Source organism: Scyliorhinus torazame, chromosome 11 (assembly GCF_047496885.1).
Source record: "Scyliorhinus torazame isolate Kashiwa2021f chromosome 11, sScyTor2.1, whole genome shotgun sequence".
Lineage (NCBI taxonomy): Eukaryota > Metazoa > Chordata > Chondrichthyes > Carcharhiniformes > Scyliorhinidae > Scyliorhinus > Scyliorhinus torazame.
In genome coordinates, this window is record NC_092717.1 from 160,669,268 (window position 1) to 160,693,355 (window position 24,088).

The following is a 24,088-nucleotide window of genomic DNA, read 5'->3' on the forward strand; positions in this document are numbered from 1 at the left end:
GTGGAATGCTGACGGGGGGGGGGGGGGGGAGAGGGGGGAGGAGTCGGGGTAGATGCGTTTGGTGGTGGCTGTAACAATATGGATATTGTATGGGAGGTGAAGGGTTAAGAATTTTATGTAAATATATCTAACCACTAGATGGTGCTCAAGAGCAGTCACATAGACCACGTGCCAACTCTTGATTTTGGGAGACTGTGTTTAGGCGTGAGAGAGAGTAGTTGTGTATTGTGGAGTTCTGTAGATAGAGTTATAGTTTATTTAGCAACCTTTGTACATAGGAAGACGTTTGATTCTAGTTATAAATAGTGTTAATAAATTAGCTTTGTTAATCAACATAGCTTGATGTTCTTTGTTGAACGGTACACATCAAATCCATTCTTACCAAGAAAACAGAGAACATCACTTAGTACCAGGAGTGGTTTTCACATGGTACCAGAAGTACTTCCTAAGGTAGAATAGAAAGTTTAAGCAAGAAAACAAAAATCTCTGCGGAAAAAGAAGAAAAAAACACTCAACCAGGCTCCGATCTCAATGACCTCATGGAAACCAATAGAGTCGAAACAAAACTGCCCAGTCGAAGCTAGGTGGAGAATTTTCAGCCCCTAAAGCAATTACGGACATCGGGTAAAGTTGATGTTAACTGGAAAAATTTCAAACCGCAGTTTGAATTTTTTGTGAGGGCCACGAAGAATCCAGCACGAGTTTTAAGGATACAAAGTAATAACATTTATTTACAATAACATATATATATAAAACAGCAGCAGCAACTTCCCTTGCTGCACTCTTTGTCCTGCTGGTTCCAAACTGGCCACCTTTATTTATACTTGGAGTTTACTAATGGTTTCTCCGCCCCCCTCATTGGGGAAGCTCATACTCCCACAGGATTGTGGGATTGTCATTAGTCCCCAGCCAATGGTAAGAAGGCAGGTTATAACAGAATTATATATCTCAGCCTTAGACCTCAAAGTGGCCAGTGACCAACAAAAAATAGCGCTGTTCCTATGAATGGCTGGACGCAAGCTTTAGAAATATTCACCTCATTCCGTTTTGAGAACGGGTATGAAAAAATATATAATACAAAGTAATCGAAATGTTCGACAGGCATTGTGAACTTCAGATAAATGAAACTTTTGAAAGACATATTTTCAGGAAAAGAGTCCAGAAAACAGGTGAAACACTTGACTGCTTTATTACTGATCTCAGGCTCAAAGAGCAGACCTGTAATATTTCCATTCTATTAGACTCCCTTCTGCGCGATCAGATTGTATATGGAGTTAAAAGTGAAAAGCTGAGTGAGAGATTTCTGAGACAATCAAAGTTAACATTAGAAGACACCATTAGTATATGTAGAGCAAGCAAACTTGCTAAAAATCAATATTCTGAAATGTTGGTCCGTGAAAGTGGCGTGTAAACGAACAATGTGGCTGATGCCATTGATGTTGTGCTGGACTTGAAAAAGCAACGTGCTCCAGACAGCGGCCATGTAGCACATGATGTCATGAGCGTCATGACATGCAAAGGTTTGGCCACGCCCATCAAGTATAAAAATGCCCTGCCTTCGATAAAACCTGTGCAAAGTGTCACAGACTTAATCACTTTGCTTCTCAGTGTCGAATGGGAACTACATCGCAACAATTTAAGAAGATGAGTACAGTTACTAAAGGAAGAGCTGTACAGGAAATAAGTTTAAGAAAACATGAAAATGAAGCGCATAGACCTGACACTGTGGAAGATGAATTAGACTTGGAAGATGTATTCAAGTTAGACGATTCTTTCTTATTCACACGATTGAAAGTGTCAACATAGTTCAAAAGGCAGTTTCCGCTGCGGACAAGTTGAAACCAATCTCAATCATTCATGATCATAATGATTGGACGGTTTCAATAAAAATTGACGGAACCAATAAACAAATAGAATTGCACAGATGCAAAATCGGATCTCTGTATTCAGCCAGATGATGAGCCAGAAGAAGAAGAAGACGACCCTATAAGTTTATTTAGTTTATTTGGCATCAGTAATGAGTTGATAGCATCCAATCTGTGCAGGGCAACGGCGAGAGTGATAGTTCTAAGATGGACTGTGCAGAGAATGAAAGTGCTACTGCACACAAATCAGTTGAGAGCACATCTCTTGCGAACAGCCAACAGGAAATTGAAGAGATAATCTCCATCTTGGAGAAGTTGGCTCCAGATAAGAAGCACAAGACTACAAATGATGCATCCTTATCACTTTTTGTTGGAAACTTGAACTTTGAGAAGAAATCTGAGGAAATAAAGAGAGCATTTAATGACTTCTTCACACAGAAGAAACTGTCAGTCACAGATGTCAACATTGGATCCAGCAGGAAATTTGGTTATGTTGACTTTGAAACCAAATAACAACGAGAACATACATTGGAATTCAATGGGAACAAAGTGCTGGGACTTGCAGTCAAACTTGACAAAGTACGCAATATGAAAAGCAATCCAGATAGCAAACGAGGAAGGGACATTGTTTGAAGAAAATCTTCCATTCAAGATAACACAGGCAGATGTGTAGACCGTACCAAGTTCACGTATGATGGCGCTATAGCCAAGAAGAAACGGAGGAGAAAAAAGGGTTGGTACTTGCTCAAAGACCAGAAAGAAAACTGTTTTTTCGGGCAAAGGAGACAAGAAATCATCACCACAAGCACAGGAAAAAGACCACTTCAGGCAACAAAGGTGGTTCAACAGCAGAATCAGTTGAAAACCTGATCAATTGAACTGATGACTAGCTGGTTATGTACCACATCACCACAATGAACAATGAATACAGATCTACTGAAGACATCAACACCACGATTTGAGAAGGTCCACGCGTATCAAAAAAAATCGGACAAACTCAATCTCTGATCTTTTAAAAGCACAATTGTTAACAAATGGACAGTAGCCATTCAACCATGTATCGAAAATACAATGCTCATACCATCTAAATCTGTTTGTACAAGTCTCCAAAGAAATTCAAAGAAAGGGGATGTAACAATATAGATGTTGTATGGGAGATGAAGGGTTAACAATTTTATGTAAATACATCTAACCACCAGATGGTGCTCAAGAGCACTCATGTAGATCACGTGACAACCCTTGATTCTGGGAGGAGGTGTTTAGGCGTGAGAGAGAGTAGTTATGTTTTGTGGAGTTCTGTAGATACTTATAGCATAGTTCATTTAGCAATCTTTGTACTTAGGAAGATGTGCAAATCACGTTATAAGTAGTGTTAATAAATTAGCTTTGTTAATCAACATAGCTTGATGTTCTTTGTTGAACACTACACATCAATGCTATTGTTACCAAGAAAACAGAGAACATCACAGTGGCATCATGCTGGAGATGGCAGAAATGGCAGAGGATGATCCTTTGAATGTGGAGGCTGGTGGGGTGAAAAGTGAGGACAAGAGGGACCCTATCATGATTCTGAGAGGGAGGGGAAGGGGTGAGGGCAGAGTTGCAGAAAATGAATTGAACCCTGTTGAATGTCCTGTTAACCACAGTGGGGTGTAAACCTCAGTTGAGGAAAAAAGCAGTCATGTCAGAAGCACTATTTTTGAAGGTGGCATCATCAGAAGGGAAGAAATTGGGAGAATGGGATGGGGTCGTTACAGGGAGTGGGGTGTGAGGAGCCGTAGTCGAGGTAGCGGCGAGAGTCATTGAGTTTGTATTGAATACTGGTAGTCAGTTTATCCCCAGAAATGGAGAGAGAGAGGTCAAGGAAGGGAAGGGAAGTGTTGGAGATGGAAAATGTGAAGGTGGAAATTGGAAGCAAACTCAATACATTTTTCCAGGTCTAGACGAAAGCATGAAGTGGCACCGATGCGGTCATCGATGTAATGGTTGTGGGAGCAGGCCTAAGCAGGACTGCAACAAGGAATGTTTCACATACCCCACAAAAAAACAGGCATAACTGGGGTTCCTGCAGGTACCCATAGTCACTCCTTTTATTTGCAGGAAGTGAGACAAGGTAAAGGAGAAATGGTTGAATGAGAGAACAACTTCAACGACGCAGGTAAGAGTAGTGGTGGATGGGGATTGTTTGAGCCTCTAGCTCAAGGAAGAAGTAAAAGCCCTCAGACCCTCCAGCTGGGGGATGGAGTTATGGAGAGATTGAACGTCCTTATAGGAAGTGGTTAGGACTGGGAAACTGGAAATTGTTGATGTGATGCAGGGCATCGGAGGAATTGTAATGTATGTTGGAAGCGACTAGATAAGGGGGGAGAGAATGGAGTCACAAGAGTAAAAAATTAGTTCCATGGGCCAGGAACAGGCTCATGTTATGTGTCTACTAGAGCAGTCCTATTTATGAATTTTGTGAAGGATTTTGGGTGGGCTGTGCAGGGTTGGGGGATTCTGAGGTTGGAAGCTGTGGAGGAAAAATCTCCAGAGGAGATGAGGTCATCAGCAGTTCTGGAAATAAAGACTTGATGTTCGGTGGTGGGGTCATGGTCCAGGTGCTGGGAGGAGGGAAATGCCTGAGAGATGGCATTCAGCTTTTGCGGAGTAAGGGTCGGTGTGCCAGACCCACCCAGACAGAACCATTCTTATCGGCAGATTGGATAACAAAATCAGGGATGAACTTGCGAGAACGGAGTGCAGCAAATTTAGAAGGTGACAGGTTGAAGTGGGTGAAAGGACCTGAGATAGCCAAGATCACGCCAACAGTTTTTAATGAAAAGGTCAAGAGCAAGTAGGAGGCCAGAGAGTGAAGTCCAGGTAGAGGGAGAAGACTGGAGGTTGGTTAAAGGATCCATTGCACAGGGAGAGGATTCCTGCCCATGAATTTATATTTTCAAAATTCCTCTGCACTGCTGGCTAATGGAGTGTCATTTCACATGGTATAACTCTGCATTGATATTTCCCTTTACATGCACATTTGTGCTGGTGTGTGCATTCTGCAACTCTTTGAGAAAATAAATTTCAATAATACGGGACACAAGTACGGTATGTGGGTATAATATGATCATGATATGACCAAGCTGGCATTCAGGGAAGGCTATAAATCAATTCAGCTTTGCTCTTGTGGCTTATTCTGTGATTGGAGTGCCTTTGTCAGATTATCTCCATGAAATTGCATCCTGATATCCATGGTGCTATGATTAATCACACATGAAGAGCTATAAAATCACATCATCAGGACAAGATAAACTGAGATCTAAAGTGATATGTGACTATTATATTTATCAATTTTTATTGTTTAAGATTGGTGGAGAAAACTTTAATGTTTAAATTTTGTGCGATGTTGCCAATACCTGCATTTAGATTTAATACTTTATCATGCTGAAATATCTTAAGCTTCTGTGGTAGATCGAGACATACACTGAGGTTTCCAGTATGTAACAAAAGGGTTTATTGATGAAAGGCAAAGGCAGTCAAGTAACAGGCACAGAAGACTCTGCAGCAGATCTAAACACTTAAGTTCCTTGGTTCACACTTCCCGGGGTCCTGCTTCAGGGCCCCGCGCTAACTTCCTGTTGGCCAGGGTCCTCGCGCCTCCATGCAATTGGCCCCAAGTCTGTCACATGGTCCATGGAGTCTGCCTCCTTAAAGGGGCCGTGTATCACATCCCTCCCCCCTTTGGTCCCTTATTACAACTACCCCAAAACTATATATAGAAGTTACAAGTGTTACAGAGACAATAGGAGAAAGAGAGTCCATCAAAAAGTCAATTAGTCCGGAGGCCTTCGGGTTTTCCTGGACCTCTGTAGCCCAGCAGGCTCAGCACTCTTTTGGACAATCGAGTCGTCAACAGTCTGTGTGACCTCCAAAGACACAAACTCAATGACAGGCTAGCTGATCTCACCGACCTCAGCAGGCGCAGCTGATTGTGCAGAACCAGAAATCCCTGGCTCCCCTCAGCTGGACAGAGTTGCAGGAATGTTCACAATGCTAGCTGGGCATGTCGACTCCAAGTTGGGTGTCACCACGCCTCGATTCCTCAAATGGTCATAGTGCTTTCTAGAACATAGAACAATACAGCGCAGTACAGGCCCTTCGGCCCACGATGTTGCACCGAAACAAAAGCCATCTAACCTACACTATACCATTATCATCCATATGTTTATCCAATAAAACTGGAATGGAATAAAATCCTGATGGACTTCCCGCTAGCATTGACCACACTGACTGCGCCACAACCCATCCTTCTAGCCAAAGCTGGCCTGAAACAAAATTATGGACCAAAACAGGTCCATTTATGCTTAAGACAATTTCAATCGGAGCTGCCTTATTCAATTGGATTGTATTCAACTGATACATTGCAGGCTCTCCTTCAAAGCTCTTCTCCTCTATGTTCAATGGCGCTGTTGTTTTCTTTGTATTGGCGTGTTCTGCCTTGCACGGCTGTTATGGGTCAGAGTTTAGAAAACTTCAAAGTATATCATGGAGTTCACCTGACCTACAACTGTTTATTAATTTTAGTCACGAGGAGCACAAGGGCCTACCTTTCAGGTGTTATTCAACAGAGGCTTTAAGCACTTTTAATCAAAAACAAAGATTATTCTCCAAATTTAATTAACATTTTTATAAACATACACAGTAAGCATTTTTATCAACTACAAACATAAATACTCCATACAGCTACAGTACTCTGTATAACCCTTAATAAATTTCCCCCTTTAAGCTGTTCCAATTTAGTAACAAGATCCCATAAACCAAAAAACCCTTTTCAAAGGTGTGGCCCAGCACACAGCACTCAAGACCTGGTTTGGATACTCTTGTCCTTTCAAAAACAGCAGGTTTGAATTTCTTCCAGAAAACAAGTCTTTCTTTTCAAGTTATCAAGTCATCTGAAAACAGCTTTTAAAATGCAGAGAGAGAGACTGGACAAGACTTCTCTGTCTGAATCCAGCAGCTAAATGTGAAAACAACAGCAAAAAACTCAGAGGCACACAACAGCCCCAAACCAAAATAAAAGTAAAATGCAGCGCCACAGCCCAGCTCCACCCACACAATGACATCACTGAAGCCATGTGATAAGACAAAACATTTCTTACACGGACTCTCCCATGACAATGGCAATATGCTTGAATATGTCCCCTTCAGTTGCATCGAAAGACAGGAGGTCCTGCTCATAACAGGTCTCCTGGGGACGGCCTTCCCCGCAATGATAGCAGTCCACCTCAAACTCGGGTTGGCAGTTCGATTTCTTCCCATTCCTTGGGTTCTGGTCACACGGACCTTTTATGGCTTTGAGCTGTGTGTATTGATCCTGCCGCGGACCACCCCATACTTGGTTAACCTCCCATCAGCCATGTTTTGGAGCTCAGTGGAGCCTTTTTCGGTGCACTCCCTCGCCTGAGCTATCGCTTTTTCCAATGTAATCGTGGTCTCCGCCAGAAGCGTCTTCTGGATATTAACGTTATGGATCCCACAAACCAGCCGATCTCGCAACATGTCACTAAGCGCAGTCCTAAACTTAAGTGTTCAGTGAGATGATGAAGCCTGGCTGTGAAAGATAAGACAGACTCTTCATGGTCTCTCTTTGCTGAGTTAAACTTATAATGCTGGAGGATAATCGAGAGCCTTGGGTTCTTTAACCAATTTTACTATCTGATCAAAGGTCAGGGAACAGGAGATTCCTAATCAAATTATACATTTGGGACCCACAAACTGTCACATGTATCGCCTTCTGCTTGTCCTCACCTGTGATTTCATTCATGGTAAAAAAAACAGAGCATTTGATACACTGACTCCAATCCCCAATTCCTTGGTCAAAAGGTCTAGTTTATTTTTTAAATATTTCTCTGTCTCTGTCTCTGTCTCTGTTCAGAGTACCCAATAATTTTTTTTCCAATTAAAATCAATTTAGCAAGGCCAATCCACCTACTGTGCACATCTTTTTGGTCTGTGGGTTGTGACCCATGCAGACATGAGGAGAATATGCAAACTCCTTATGGACAGTAACCCAGGGGTGGGATCGAACCCGGGTCCTCGCTGCTGTGAGGCAGCAGTGCAAATAAACAGCACCACTGTGCTGTCCTAAAAATGGTCCAGTTTACCAATGACAGACATATTCACTCACAATTTAAATGATTCCGACTCTTGCTGGAGCTTCACTACTTTCACTATGCCTTTCTTCCCCCTTCAATTCACGATGACTGTGATCAAAATCCTTGACCTCATTGCCAAAGTTGTGGTTTGAGGGATACACTGGAGGCATCCAGTAGCTAACAAAGGGGTTTATTGATGAAAGGCAAGGTAAGTCAAGTAACAGACACAGAACACTATACAACAGGTCTAAACACTTCGGCTCCTTGGCCACACTGCCCAGGGTCCTGCTCCCAGGGCCCCAGTACTAACTTCCTATTGGCTGGGCTTTGTGAGCTCCTATGCGATTGACTCTGAACTGGTCATGTGGTCTGTTTAGCCATGCTATGACAGCTTCAAACAATTAATCCCTTTGGGAATACAGTGACTAGTGTTCTATGAACAGGCACAACAGCTATTTTGTGCCTACAAACCTATAATATGAAGAATGACCAAATTGATCTAGGAATATCTGGGTTTGAGATAGAAATATTGACCAAAGGGCTGACAGAACGCCTTACTCTTCTTTGATTAATATTTTGGGGTCTTTAATACCTACTTCAATCGTGGGTACAAACAAACAATACCTCGATCTGATGATTAACTCAAGAGCAGCTCCTCTAATAATACAAAAATTCCTTCAGTGTTGCACTGGAGTGTCAATCAGATGATCATTTCAAATTCTTGTTTATGTCTCATACTCACAATGTCAGGAATTGCAGCCATGCCATGTTGTGTGCTGTTTTATGGGATTTTTTTAATGTTATCTTATAATGATGGCAATTGTGGAACTCCAGCACAGAGCTGTGAGGTGTGTGTTAAGCCAGAGATCTCCATCAGGTGAGTTCATGATCCCAATTCGCCTGGACAGGTTTTGATTACCAATGAGGGATGGAGAAACCTTTTCCAGGTGATTTTATTTCATTATTTGAGCTGAGTTTTTATCTGAATCTTCACCTTTCCCAGGAGGTTTTTGGGTGCGCTGAGATGGCAGTATATGTCTTCCACGAAGCATTGCAGTTGTGTGAGACAGGATGAAGCAGAGGTATTTCCCTGTCTCATTGTGTCTATGCCTGTTATGTTCATATGCTATAGAGGAGTGCTGAGCAGAGACCAGGAGCTTCTCTGTGGTTTGGAAGAAAAGATCAGTAAAATAGCCAGCAATGGAACACAAGTCCTAATATTTAGTTTCGGCTACATATTACTAGCATTTTGGGACTACTTTGCTTTACTGTACGATGTCTTTATTAGAGATAGTGGGCATGATTTAACCACTGCGTTGAGCCCGGCACGGATCTGGTCACACCGGATAAATAGCCAATAAGGCCATAATCGTGATTCGTGCCAGGCACGAATCAGTTTACAATTCACCCCGCCTGCTCTCAATGGTGAGATCCGGATCCCACCCAAAAATGGCGAGCATATCATTAATCCTCATTTGCATCATTTGAATCTCATTCCCGAGTTGAAATCAAATGCAGTAGCCTCCAGGGAATTACCCAACTTCCCAGCGGGAAGTCACGCAGGCGCGATTAGTACTGCTTTTCAATGTCTGCTGAGGGGGAGTGAGGAGGTGTGTAGCCATTTCCATTTTCTGGCATGCAGCTGAAGGGCACTGGAGCTTCTGATCCAGTGCTTGTGGTGGGGTTGGGGAGTGGCCATGGGGGGTATAGGGTGGAGGAGTGGAGGTGAGGAACTGGAGACCGCCATTGTCTCCATGGTGGCAGGCCCTGGGTTGGTCTTCAGCGCTTCCTCTTCCCTGATGGTGCCTGTAGGTCCTTAGGTGACTCTGTTGGACAGAGGGGCAGTTGGAGTGAGCTCCAGAGGCCTCTGAGACATCTAGCTCTATCAGCCCTGGCTGCTCCAATTTGTTTGTACCATGGTTTCATTGCCCTCAGCGATGGTCCTCAATGACTGGGCTATGCTCCACAATGCCTCGGCAATGTCCACCTGCATTTGGATCATGTCCATCAACGACTGGGACGTGATCTCAAGGCTCTCAGCTATGGATGTCATAAATTGAGCTCTGCCTTGGGCACCATCAATTAGCACACGGAAATCGTGTTCCAGGCTTTCCACTGCAATCGCCACCTTGCACTGTTGGCCTATGTGCCACGCATTGTAGGCACCATCTCCTGTGCAATTGGCTATGCAGTCGCTGGAATGTACCTGACATCCCCTCCTGAATGTCACAACTGTATCCTATCATCTTCATCAGCTCTGGGAGAACCTTGTCCAGAGGCTCGGCATCTGATTGGGATCGAGCTGCGTCCTTGAATTCAGCAGACCTCCGACTTCTGACTCCCTTGGATGTTCCTGCCTCCACCTGATGTGCATCAACAACTGTGTGGTGCTCACCAGATTGTGCCCCAGAAGCCTGTCCACTCATGTCGCCCACTGATGTGTGTCTTTGTGTTGGTGGAAGATGCGGGTGATATCTATGATGCCTCAATAGTGGTCTCCTCGGAACTCTCCTCCGAGGTGGTCTCTTGGGTGTCAGGATGGGGTGGGGGAGAACGTCACCGGATGGCCCAGCCTCATCAGATGGAGATCCTGTACATGTGGTCAGTGACATGGCAGGATCATTTTGTCTGACATGAACTTGAGATAGGTCATCTGGGTGAAAGGGCAGTGGATCCTCACCTCAGCAGCGTAGGCCAACCTCACTGTCAGTGACTGCACCCACCTCGGTCAACCCCGCGATCTCCAGGGCCCATTCCTCATAGTGGGTGAGAGCACAGATCTCTGGCATCCCCCGTCCCACCCACCACCCGGCATGGCTTGTCCCTTTCCCACTTTTTATGGACTATCTTCTCCTGTGGGACAAAGAGAGTGCATTGAGGGCTGCAAGCTTGTTGGGTCAGGGGGGTCTATAGGCGGCATGTGGGAACCGCACCTGGACATGAAGGAGTTTTGTTGGTGGATACCATGGGGTTTCGGCAATCAAGCATGAAGATTAGGGGCAGGATGCTCCGAGCCTCCGCACCGAAATTGCGCTCGGCGCGGGGGCGGAGAATGAGTGCCAAACCCGAGGTCAGGTTCGACGCCGCTCCCGCGATTCTATGATCCCCGGAGAATCACCACCAATTGCGCGTGTGCAATTGGCACGCCGCCATTCCAGGGCAATTGAAAGAGGCCCCCGTGGCGATTCATCGAGTGCAGCTGGCCGAGTTCCCGCCGGCTTGGTTCTCTCATGGTTCCACCAGGCGGTCACTCGGCGTGGCGGCTGCAGACTCAATCTGCAGCCGCCCTGGTGGGGGGACGGGGCAATCATTCACCGTCTGGGGGCCTCCAGGACGGCCGGCTACCGATCGGGGGCCACCAAACCGCGGACACGCGACCTGGGGGGGCCTATGGTTTTGGTGCTGGTCCGCGGTGTGGGTCGGCCATGTCGCACGGAGCAGCCGACATAGGCAACTGCCGTGCGCATGCACGGACCCCCGACCAGAAGTGCAGGGCCCCGTATCGGCAGCTCGAGCTGGTGGATGCATTCCGAGGCCCTGCTAGCCCCCTGCAAATCGGAGAATCACCCTGGACTTTCTCTAGGTAAGTCCAGAGTGGTTCGCGTGCGTTTTTTCACAGGCGTGGGGACATAGCCCCATTATTGGAGAATCCCGCCCCAGGTGTGAGAATGGGGTGAGATGTCAGCCAGTGATTTGTGGGCAGGAGGGGGATTGGGAATTGGAGGGGTGGCAGTCAGAACTAATACCAAGACAGAAGTGGTAACTTACCCTTGCAACTTGGTGGCGGTTGTTGGTCTCCTTCTGAAATTGGACAACGGTCCACCTTGTCATGCTGCCTGCACTGACAGCCACTACCACTGCCTCCCAGGTAGTATTGGTAACCCTGCTGCTGGTCCTCCGACCCACTTGGGGGAACAGGGCCCGCCTCGCATTCAGAGTGTCGAGAAGCCTGGCCAGGTCGGCATCCCCAAAACGAGGAGTGTGTCTGGCGTGCTGCTTTGCTTGTGTGTTGACTGGGAGTGAGTGGTGAGGGAGCATTTAAAAGCAATGTGAGACAGCCAATAAGGCCAAGAAGCTCGTGGGACTTCATTCTCACCAACTCGGCCGTCAAGGAACACTCCGCCAAACGAGCACAAAATGAAACTTCATTTTTTTCCATTGAATTGTGCCCAGTGTATGATCATAGAATTTACACTGCAGAAGGAGGCCATTCGGCCCATCAAGTCTGCACCGGCTCATGGAAAGATTACCCTACCTAAGCCCCCATACCTCCACCCTATCCCCCTAACGCCATCTAACCTTTTTGGACACTAATAGCAATTTATCATGGCCAATCCACCTAACCTGCACAACTTTAGACTGGGGAGGAAAGCGGAGCACCCGGAGGAAACGTAGGCAGACATGGGAAGAACGTGCAGAATTCTGTTGCTAAATGTTTCTCTCTTTATTTGGCTCTGAATATGGCAGTCAATATGGTCACCTTCCTTAATTCTAATTACGTTTGCTCTAGAGTCGCCAGGTATCTTTCGATACCGCCACAAGGTTCAAACCGAATACTGATCAAAGACTCGATACACCAGTTAGTTGTTCAAAGTCAAATGCTTATTTATTTACACACACAGTTAAATATACTCATGCACAAATACTACAGACTAAACTATCACTACTGCTAAAGCCTATACTGAACTTTGGAGGCTCACTCAGTCAGAGGAACAATGACCGTTGTTCGGTTCTGAGGCTGCTGGGGTCGAAGTGGTGAAGGGGAACAGCTAAGATCGTCCATCTGGCAGCGTGCGTTGACCTTGGACTTACTTGTTCTGGTGGTGCAGTGTTGGACAGGTCTCTCCTCGGTGGGAGCCGGAGCCAAGAGAACGATTCTCTATTGGGGGCTCCTTCTTATACCCAAAGGGGCTTTGCATGCTTTTGGGCGGGCCTTGAACTTGGCCCCAATCAATTGGGCCGTTTCTCGATCGTTCCTATCGATTTCATCCAATAAAGGGGTGGGTGACCTGATGGTTGGGCGTGTCCTAGGTGGCCGTTGGCCTGCTTTGTTCTGGTCTCCTCTGGCGCCGGGGTGTCTGTCTTAGTGTCGGTTATTCAAATGTTACTCTTTTGTTCCCGGAGATGGGCCATTAGTATGCTAACACGCCAACAGTTTTGGTCTTGTCTGGGAGCTGCTGCTCCAATATGCAGACAAACCCTGAAACTGCTTGTTTTCTCAGTATTGTCCATTTTCCCTGCAATCTTTGCAAAGTGTCCATTTTGTAATCGGGAAGTGGCCATCCCAGGTGGCTACACACCCTCCTTGTGATCCTCAACGCGAAGCGTGAAGGATCACATTACCACGTCGTCTTTGTTCTCTGACCAAGCGGGGCACCCATAAGCAGTTCATGGGCTCTACACTGCCCTATCCTATGAAACATAATTTTACCTAAAATCATTTTACATACATACATCATCATAAAACTCTACAGGGCGCTATGACATTCAGGCATGCATTACAAAATTTAAAAAACTGGAACCTCTAACTATCCTAAATAAACTATCCTCATTCAAACAATCAAAAACAATCTACAACACTTTAAAATGGACAAATAGCAGCAACACAAGTTTCTCTGGCTTGGCAGTCAAGCACAGAGGTTTACATTTCTTTATTGAACGAAGAAAACACACACAAAGAAAAACGGATGCACTTTAATTCACTCAAGGGGTTGGGGGGTTTGGTGAAGTCTGAAAATAGGGGACCTAAACATGTATACCGGGGTGCGAGAGCCATTCGCCATTTTCTGAGTCTATAAGTGTCTGCACGACACTGCAGAGTATCGCCAGTACTAAGAGTGATTCTACTATGTTCGATAGTGAATATCAGGTTATAAACTTGTCACACCAGGTCAGAGTGTCGGTAACTGTCTCGGGGATAACTATCTCGGGGTTAATTATCTCGGGGTACCGTGTATGGCAGGGGTGGGAATCATTCATGGCCTGTGTGGTAGGGGTCAGAGGGGTAGAGTTCGCGCGCAACTGAAGGGATCCCGCTAAGATCCAGGTGAACAGCATGAAGGTTGTTTTCATTTTTCCTTTTGTCGGTCTTCTTCTTTTTCTTCCTCTGGAGTTCCTGAGGTTCCGGAGTTCTGTGGACACAAGCATAATATCTGTTATTATCTTGCTTAAGATCTTGTATGTCTGTCTGTCTGTCCTTTGTTGCCAATTGCCCATTATAATTGGTCACCATCTGTGACTCCCTTATTTAAAAAAAAACCCAAATATTTGGACAAGACATCCGAGAAAAATACTGACATAGTGTGAACCGTCTCGCAGCCTGTGCGATCTACCATCCTAGTGTCTGAGGATGTAAATAGCATACGGAAGCAACCTAAGGGTCGCCAGAAACAAACAAAAGAATTTCGAACTTAACGAGCCAAAATGGGGTGCGTGTGGGCCGCGGCGGATAAGAAATGGGTGGAATCCCCGGGTTGTCGTGGGGGGCTGCCTCTCGTGATCGAATCAGAAGAGTAGCGATGAGTGGTGTCTGCCGACAAACTAGTTCCTCTAAAAGCCATTGGGCGTTAATAGGGTGGTAGCGTGGGGCCATGAAAACTTTCAAATTCCCAAACAACATTTAACATGCACATTGAATGAACAAACATACAACAAACATGGTGCAGGTTCCATCAGAAAGGACACCGTATCTCTCCATCGGTTCCTTTTTACCATCATGTGGACACCTCATTACTCAGTAGTGAACAGGGTCGCAAAGGGATTCGCTTGGTGAGAGTCAGACTCTATGTCATCATCTTCTCCCGGCTGCCATACTCTTGACTGGAGTAGTTTGGCTAAAGCTGCTTGGGGCGAATTGGGGTCCATCTCATCATTCCGGACGAGCCTGAACGAATTGTCTCGGTGCCAGAATCGTGTGTCGAGGTTGGAGCTACTAGGTTTTAATCCGTAATCGTCGGGCGGTGGGTCTGGGTCAGGGGCTTTGATGTACGTGATCTCGAAGGGGTCACTGGAATCATGCTCGGATTCGCTGGGAGTGGGGCCTGGTGCAGGGCTATAATCATAACGTGGTGTGCTGTGGCTGTCGTCATTGCTATCGCTACCACTGTTGCCGTCGCTGTTGGTTAAAGGAAGGGAGAGGCGGAGTCGTGCCTCTGGGGGTGGAGTTGAAGATGTGTCTGAGGACGGGCTGGACTGGCTGGGGGAGGGTAGGAATGCGTCATCTGTGGGCGGGGCGTGCTCATCTGCTGCTGCAAGCGAGATGTGGTGAGCATGGTTGTTCTGCGAGCCAGAAGCCTTAAGCTGGTTTATGTGAAACCACGCAGACTTGCCATTGGGATGTGTGATCTTGTATACAGAGGGGCTGACTTTGTCCGAAATGGAGTACGGGCCGGAAAATTTGGGGGAAAGGAATGAACTGGGGTTGTATAGGGAAAGCATCACTTGCTGCCCTACTACAAACTCGGTGGCGTGTACCTTTTTGTCGAAACAAGCTTTGCTTTGTTTCCTCCTGGTCCCAAGTCTCACAGCTGCTGTGAGCTGGGCTGCCTTTATATTCTCAATTAGCTGCTGTACAGCATTTTCATGCGTGAGGGCGGTGACTGCGGGGCTGGCCAAATCCAGTCCTAATAAAAACTCTGTCCCTTTCATGGGGCGTCCGGTCATGAGGGTGTGGGGGGTGTATCGAGTCGACGTGGATACCGTGTTTCGTAAGAACATTAAAGCAAATGGGAATACTGAATCCCAGGTGCTGTTGCATCATTTTCCTGAGAGTGGCTTTTAGAGTTCTGTTCATCCTCTCTACAATGCCGCTTGGCTGGGGGTGGTACGCTATGTGAAACTTCTGCCTAATTCCGAAAATTGTGAGGACGTTCTTCATTACTCGTCCTGTAAAATGGGAGCCTTGATCAGACTCTATAATGCGTGGGAGGCCCCATCTTGTAAAGATGTGCTGTGTGAGGATTTTAGCTGTTGTTTTGGCTGTATTCGTCCTGGATGGAAAAGCTTCCACCCATTGTGTGAAGGTGTCGATGACCACCAACACATACTTAAAACCATTTCTGCAGGGGAGTAGGGGTCCTATATAATCTATCTGCAAATTTGTCCAGAGGCCATTAACGGGGCGGGTGTGACTAAGCTGAGCCTTTCTTGCAAATCTGTCCGGATTGTTCTGGGCACAGATCAAGCAATTTTCAATGTAGTGAGTAACATCGGCTTTTAAATCAGGCCACCAGCAGAGAGGTCTGAGGAGGGCCAGGGTGGGTTCAATGCCTTGGTGTCCATGATTGTCCATAATCTGGTTCCTGTCCTGGCTGGGAACTACATAAATGCCTTCTTTCAAAATCACACCATCATGTGTGGTGATTGTGATCTTAAACTTATCGTACGGGGCTGGGAAGGTTCCTTTTAAAACTTCCCTGAGCTTTCCATCTTCCTTTTGGGCTCTCGCTAGATCCTGAATGTTGGCCTGTGAGACCTGAACCTCGTGAACTGGGGTGCTCTCGGGGCGGGGTTCCAAAAGTAACCATGTCTTGAACCTGCCTTCGTTAGGGCGTCTGCTTTAACGTTACCAGGGGTGGGGGGGGGGGGGGGGGAATGGTGATGACTGCGAACCTTAATTGTGCCATATTTCCTATTTTTAGCTGTCTCTAGGATATGCCGGAGTAGTGGGGCTGAGGGTAGGGGCTTTCCATCTGTGGAAACAAATCCTCTAGTTTCCCACAGGAGTAGGAATTCCGCTAAAATGTTGCAGACATATCAACTGTCCGAATATATGTCTGCTGGGGTCAGAAAAGAGTCAGTGTGGTCTACAATGGACACTATGGCTGCCAGTTCTGCTGCCTGCGAGCCTAGATGCCCTGGCAACTTTAATGAAATCTCCTCAAGGGCACGTCCCTGCGCGTCCTCTACATAAATGCCACAACCAGTGATTCTCTTTCCATTCAGAACTGTGGAGGAGCCATCCACATAAATTTTCAGGGGTATGCGTCTGATACGTGTCTGAGGGCTGGGTTCTCTGGGGTGTATTACCTGCTTTCCTGGGAGCTGACTTAGGTATAAATGGGTCTGAATTATAGTTTGTGGTGATGATCTCACACTCATGTGGGGTACCTGCATATTGCAAATTGTCGGATAGGAAAGTGTGGGTCTTGGTTCTTTTAACGGTAATGTCCCGTCCCTGTAAAAGAAGGGTCCAACGGGCTGCGCGGATTTGGCTGACTCTGCCATCTTTAAGTCAACCGTCTAATAATAGCTGTGTTGGGGTGTGTTCAGTGAGAATGGTGATGGGGTTGAGTCCTGTAATGTAGGCGAAGTACTGTACTGCCCACTTCGCAGGCAGAAAATCCTTGCTCGACAGGATCTAACACAGGTGAGGCGTATGCCACGGGACGTAATTGATCATGGCGTTCCTGGAGGAGCACGGCCGAAAGGGTTCGGTCAGTGCTTGTAACTTCGATTGCGTACGGGGAAAGTGGATCTGGGACCTGTAATGCGGGGGTTGTGCTGAGGGCTCTCTTTAAAGCATCCACGGCATCCGTGTGCTGTGGAAGCCATTCCCAAGGTGCCTGTTTCTTGAGAAGGTCGGATAGGGGAGCTGCTTTTGTGGCGAAACCGTCGATATGCTTTCGGCAATAGCCAACCAGTCCTAGGAATGACCGGAGGGCTGTGACATTATGGGGAAGGGGCAATTTGACGATCGAGTCAATTCTCTTTTGCTCGATCTCGCGTTTACCATGAGTGATTACTGTACCCAAGTAAATCATTTTTTCCTGCAAAATCTGGGCCTTCCAGGGGTTGACTTTACATCCAATCTATTTTAGGAGTCCTAGGAGTTCGGCGAGAAGCAAAATGTGCTCTCCCTTTATGTCTGTCTGTAGTGGCAAGTCATCTACATACTGGACCAGACAATCGGGTCGGGAAAATTGTGCTAGTACATTTCATAGAATTTACAGTGCAGAAGGAGGCCATTCGGCCCATCGAGTCTGCCCCGGCTCTTGGAAAGAGCACCCTACCCAAGGTCAACACCTCCACCCTATCCCCATAACCCAGTAACCCCACCCAACACTAAGGGCAATTTTGGACACGAAGGGCAATTTATCTTGGCCAATCCACCTAACCTGCACATCTTTGGACTGTGGGAGGAAACCGGAGCACCTGGAGGAAACCCACGCACACACGGGGAGGATGTGCAGACTCCGCACAGACAGTGACCCAAGCCGGAATCGAACCTGGGACCCTGGAGCTGTGAAGCAATTGTGCTATCCACAATGCTACCGTGCTGCCCCAATTTTTTTTTTGCATTCAGCATTTGCCAGCTGTCGGTGGAAAATGGAGGGGGAGTTGTGGAAGCGTTGTGGAAGGCACGTCCACGTATATTGTTGTCCCTGGAATGTAAAGGCGAATTTATATTGGCACGCTTTATCCCATGGAATGGACCAAAAGCCGTTGTGTTCAGCTGTCTGGGGTAGATCGACCAAAACTATGGGATGTTTAGTCGTAATGGTCCCTATTTGTATCGCTACAGAGGCTGTGATGTGTCCTTGTTGTAAATGACCTGTAAAGCTGTTGAGTGTAATGGTGTCTGTTGTGGGCCATGTGTCTCGCTGAAACATCGTAGAGGAATTGAGTGTGGTGCGGGACCCTCCTGTGTCCCAAAGAAATTCTACGGGGTGTCCCCGGACATTGTCTGCTACGATCGGTCTACCGAACTTGTCCCAAAGGGTGTGGCAGACCCAAGTTGGGGAGCCCGAACACCGTCAGTCGGTGCCGTTCATGCCTATGTTCTCTGAACGGGCACTACCGCTATGGATTGGCTTTGCCCTATTCTTATTTAGGGTGCCTGTCTGTTGGTTTCTCTGCTGCTTTTGGGGCGTGTTGCACTCTTGTGCAAAGTGTCCTAATTGTCCACAATTGTAACATCCCTGGGATTTGGGTTGCGGTGGGCCGTTCCTGCCCTCATTTACCCTTGCTGAGTTCTGGTGTGTCCTGACTGGATTCATGTCTGCCTGCTCTTCCTCTGGTTTTGCAAATGCGGTTTTGCCTTGGACAGATTGTTCCCAAGCGCAGGACAATCTTTTCAAAATCCATTTCTCATTGTGGGCCTCGTCTGAGGGGTCATAATTTGCGCAAGCTCTCTGTCCTGCCTCTGTCGATTGAGAGGCTTGGATTTGGCCATATTATCTGCGGATAAATGGTCGCTGGCTAATTCTCTGAAAACTGCTGTGAAATGTATCCACAAGCGTCCATCAAACACTGTGGGGTGCTCTGTTTTCTTTAGCCTACACTTGTTTAGGCCTTCTACGGGGTCTCCTCTGTTATAGCCGATCGCATCCAGGATCGCTGTGTGCATTTCTTGGAGTATGCCTCCTCCTACATTCTGTGGGTCAGGAAGGGCTGCCATGACTGAAGGGTCGGGCCTTAAAACTGTGAGCTTCACTTGCTCCTTTTCATCCAGGCCGTACATGGTAGCCTGCTGTTTAACTCTAGCAGAAAACTGGTGGGGGTCTGATGTGGGAAGGAACGGTGTAATTTTTCCACACGCGTCCCGTAATTGGGTCACGGTTAACGGGGTTGGATATAGGAAATCTGCATTTCCTTCTGCTGCTGCCCTGCAGTCTGTGGTTACAGGGTCCTTGGAGGTGTGTTCTGCCTGTTCAGTCGGGGGTTGGGGTGCTTTCCTTTTCTGAAGTTTTTCTTGCGTACATGTCCCATGCACGTATCTGTGGACAGTTTCATTTAACTCCTGCCAATCGGGGCCATTTTCATGGTCTAACTGGGGTCCAAACGTACTTTGAAACCCATTCTGGACAGAAAGCAGAGATTGCAATTCTGCAATTTGCTTCCGGCACTTTACGTGATCTACGGAGCTCTGCCTTTGTTCCATCCTGGAAGTGTGGAGCGCTCGTAGGGCTACTTTGAAATCATTGCACTGTTTCTGCAATTGCTCTACCTGTTGCTCGGTTTCTTGTCTTATCAAGACTGCGCATTGCGTGTCCTGGTAGGCCTTATCGTACTGGGTCTGAAAACTACTCAAATGGGCGAGACGAGAATGGTGTGCCCTCTTGGCATCATCCACGTCCCTGTCGCTCGCTGCTAACTGTTCTCTTAACTCCTTATTCTCCTTCACAAATTCACTCACATCTCCCTCACTATTTCTGTCTCTCTCCTCAATCTCTCTACGGAGCGTCCTAACGATCTCCTCTGTGCCTCACAATTGTGCCAAGCAGGACACGATTGCCATTGGCTTGCGAGCTTTCCCTAAGCTCTTCTTGTGGATCTCTGACAGGTTCTCCTACCAAGTATTTCCTATACGTCCGGGACCTGTTTCGTCATTGGCGCGGAATTCACTCCAAAGGGGCCATCCTTTCCCTTTGAGATATTTTCTGATCTCTTCTTCCCATACGGGACACTGTCCTACTCTACTGGTCGCTGCGAGCTCGAATTCCTGGGGGTTCATAAGGCGTTCCATTGTCTTCATTGCCATTTTCTCTATCTCTGTGATTCTCTACAGAATTTGGAACAGGGGGTGATAAAGTGGTGATGTAAACACGGGTACGGCTTACGCTATTTTCCGGCCTACAAAACTCCCGACAGTTTTACGCAACAAAATTTCTCAGGTTTACCGTAAAGTTCACATGCATTAACACACTTCCGAATCTCACAGGTTTGATCAGTATCATTCTCACACTTGTGGTTTTTCTGTTTCCAATTGGATTCCAATTCAAATTTAGGTTCTCTCGGAGTGACTAGGCCACTTCTAGGTCGAATCCCATCAGAGTCGCCAGTAAATGTTGCTCAATGTTTCACTCTTTATTTGGCTCTGAATATGGCGGTCAATATGGTCGCCTTCCTTAATTCTAATTACGTTTGCTCTAGAATCGCTAGGTATCTTTCGATACCGCCACAAGGTTCAAACCGAATACTGATCAAAGACTTGATACACCAGTTAGTTAGTTCAAAGTCAAATGCTTATTTATTTACACACACAGTTAAATATACTCATGCACAAATACTACAGACTAAACTATCACTACTGCTAAAGCCTATACTTAGCTTCGGGAGCCCACTCAGTCAGAGGAACAATGGCCGTTGTTCGGTTCTGGGACTGCTGGGATCGAAGTGGTGAAGGGGAACAGCTAAGATCGTCCATCTGGTGGCGTGCGTTGACCTTGGACTTACTTGTTCTGGTACAGCTGTTGGACAGGTGTGTCCTCGGTGAGAGCAGGAGCCAAGAGAACGATTCTCTATTGGGGGATCCTTCTTTTACCCAAAGGGGCTTTGCGCGCTTTAGGGTACGCCTTGAACTTGGCCCCAATCAATTGGGCCGTTTCTCGATTGTTCCTATCGATTTCATCCAATAAAGGGGTGGGTGCCCTGATGGCTGGGCGTGTCCTAGGTGGCCGTTGGCCTGCTTTGTTCTGGTCTCCTCTGGCGCCGGGGTGTCTGCCTTAGGATCGGTTACTCAAATGTTACTCTTTTGTTCCCGGAGTTGAGCCATTAGTATGCTAATGGGCCTACAATTCTGGTCTTGTCTGGGAGCTGCGGCTCCAATATGCAGACATACCCTGAGCCTGCTTGTTTTCTCAGCACTGTCCATTTTCCCTGCAATCTTTGCAAAGTGTCTATTTTGTAATCGGGAAGTGGCCATCCCAGATGGCTACACTCCGCACAGGCAGTGATCCAAGCCGGGAATCGAACCTGGGACCGTGGAGTTGTGAAGTGTAGCGCACAAAGACTCCGTGAGACGAATAGAGTGAAGTCGATGAGGCTTTATTAAGCGTGTCTGTTCCCCAGAAGCCCGATAGTAAACTGGCCTGCGGGGGAAGACACCGGCTTCTTATACTTCACCTTCAGGGAGGAGCTTGAGGTCAACGGCCAACCAGGACCCGGGATCTGTCAGCCAATGACATTAGGGCTTCCAGTCCCACATGACCCCCAATACATACTACCACATTCACCCCTTGTCAAAAATGAACCCGGCGGGGTGATGCTTCGTATGGTGGTAAGGGTTTACAGGGCTGATCCTGGGAGGATAGAACATTCACATGGTAGTACAGTATTGGACAGTTTCGTCCTGTTGCAACTATTTACAGAGGGTATAGGAAAACAAAATGTTCTTTGAACAGTCCATCTTTGTTTTACATCGACGCCACGAGTCGGTCGGGCGGTCTGGTCGTCCGTGTCGATCGCCTCGGCCCCGGCGGTGGTGGTGGTGCTTGTACCAGTGTTGTCGCCTCCAGGAGCCGTACGGTTTCAGCTGTCGGTGCAAAGGGGAGGGGGACTGATACTCCTGGGAAGGGGGCGGTCGCGGGGTGTGGCGGTGGCAGGAAGGGGGGCGGTTGGGTTGATGGTGTCGGGGGGGGGTGCGTGGTGCCGGCGGGCGCCAGATCCCGCAGGAAGACCGTGTCCTGTCGGCCGTCGGGGTACTCCACGTAGGCGTACTGGGGGTTTGCGTGGAGGAGGTGAACCCTTTCGACCAACGGGTCCGCCTTATGTGCCCGCACATGCTTTCGGAGCAGGATGGGTCCTGGGGCCACCAGCCAGGTCGGCAGCGACGTTCCAGAGGAGGACCTCCTAGGGAAGACAAGGAGACGCTCGTGGGGCGTTTGATTAGTGCTTGTACATAATAACGACCGGATGGAATGGAGAGCGTCCGGGAGGACCTCCTGTCACCGTGAAACTGGGAGATCCCTGGACCGTGTAGGACGGCCTTCCAGACCGTGCCGTTTTCCCTTTCTACTTGCCCGTTCCCCCGGGGGTTGTAGCTGGTCGTCCTGCTTGAGGCTATGCCCTTGCTGAGCAGGAACTGGCGCAGCTCGTCACTCATGAAAGAGGACCCCCTGTCGCTGTGGACGTATGCAGGGTAACCGAACAGTGTGAAGATGCTGTTCAGGGCTTTAATGACTGTGGCCGCGGTCATGTCGGAGCAGGGAATGGCAAAAGGGAAGCGGGAGTATTCATCCACCACATTAAGGAAGTATGTGTTGCGGTCGGTGGAGGGGAGGGGCCCTTTGAAATCGAGACTGAGGCGTTCAAAGGGGCGGGAAGCCTTAATCAGGTGCGCTCCACCTGGCCTGAAAAAATGCGGCTTGCATTCCGCGCAGATGTGGCAGTCCCTTGTGACTGTACGGACCTCTTCTAAAGAGTATGGGAGATTGCGGGACTTGATGAAGTGGTAAAACCGAGTGACCCCCGGGTGGCAGAGGTCCTCGTGGAGGGTTTGGAGGCGGTCAATTTGTGCGTTGGCACATGTGCCGCGGGATAGGGCATCGGACGGCTTGTTCAGCTTTCCGGGCCGGTACAAGATCTCATAGTTGAAGGTGGAGAGCTCGATCCTCCACCTTAAGATCTTGTCATTTTTAATTTTGCCCCGCTGTGTATTATCGAACATGAAAGCTACCGACCGTTGGTCAGTGAGGAGAGTGAATCTCCTGCCGGCCAGGTAATGCCTCCAATGTCGCACAGCTTCCACTATGGCTTGGGCTTCCTTTTCCACTGAGGAGTGGCGGATTTCTGAGGCGTGAAGGGTTCGGGAGAAAAAGGCCACGGGTCTGCCCGCTTGGTTAAGGGTGGCCGCTAGAGCTATGTCGGAGGCGTCGCTCTCGACCTGGAAGGGGAGGGACTCGTCGATGGCGCGCATCGTGGCCTTTGCGATGTCCGCTTTGATGCGGCTGAAGGCCTGGCAAGCCTCTGTCGACAGAGGGAAGGTCGTGGTCTGTATTAGGGGGCGGGCCTTGTCTGCGTACTGGGGGACCCACTGGGCGTAGTACGAAAAGAACCCCAGGCAGCGTTTCAGGGCTTTTGGGCAGTGCGGGAGGGGGAATTCCATGAGTGCGCGCATACGTTCGGGGTCGGGGCCTATTATCCCATTGCGTACAATGTAGCCCAGAATGGCTAGCCGGTCGGTGCTAAAAACGCACTTGTCCTCGTTGTACGTGAGGTTCAAGGCTTTGGCGGTCTGGAGGAATTTTTGGAGGTTGGCGTCGTGGTCCTGCTGATCGTGGCCGCAGATGGTTACATTGTCGAAATATGGGAACGTGGCCCGTAACCCATGTTGATCAACCATCCGGTCCATCTCCCGTTGGAAGA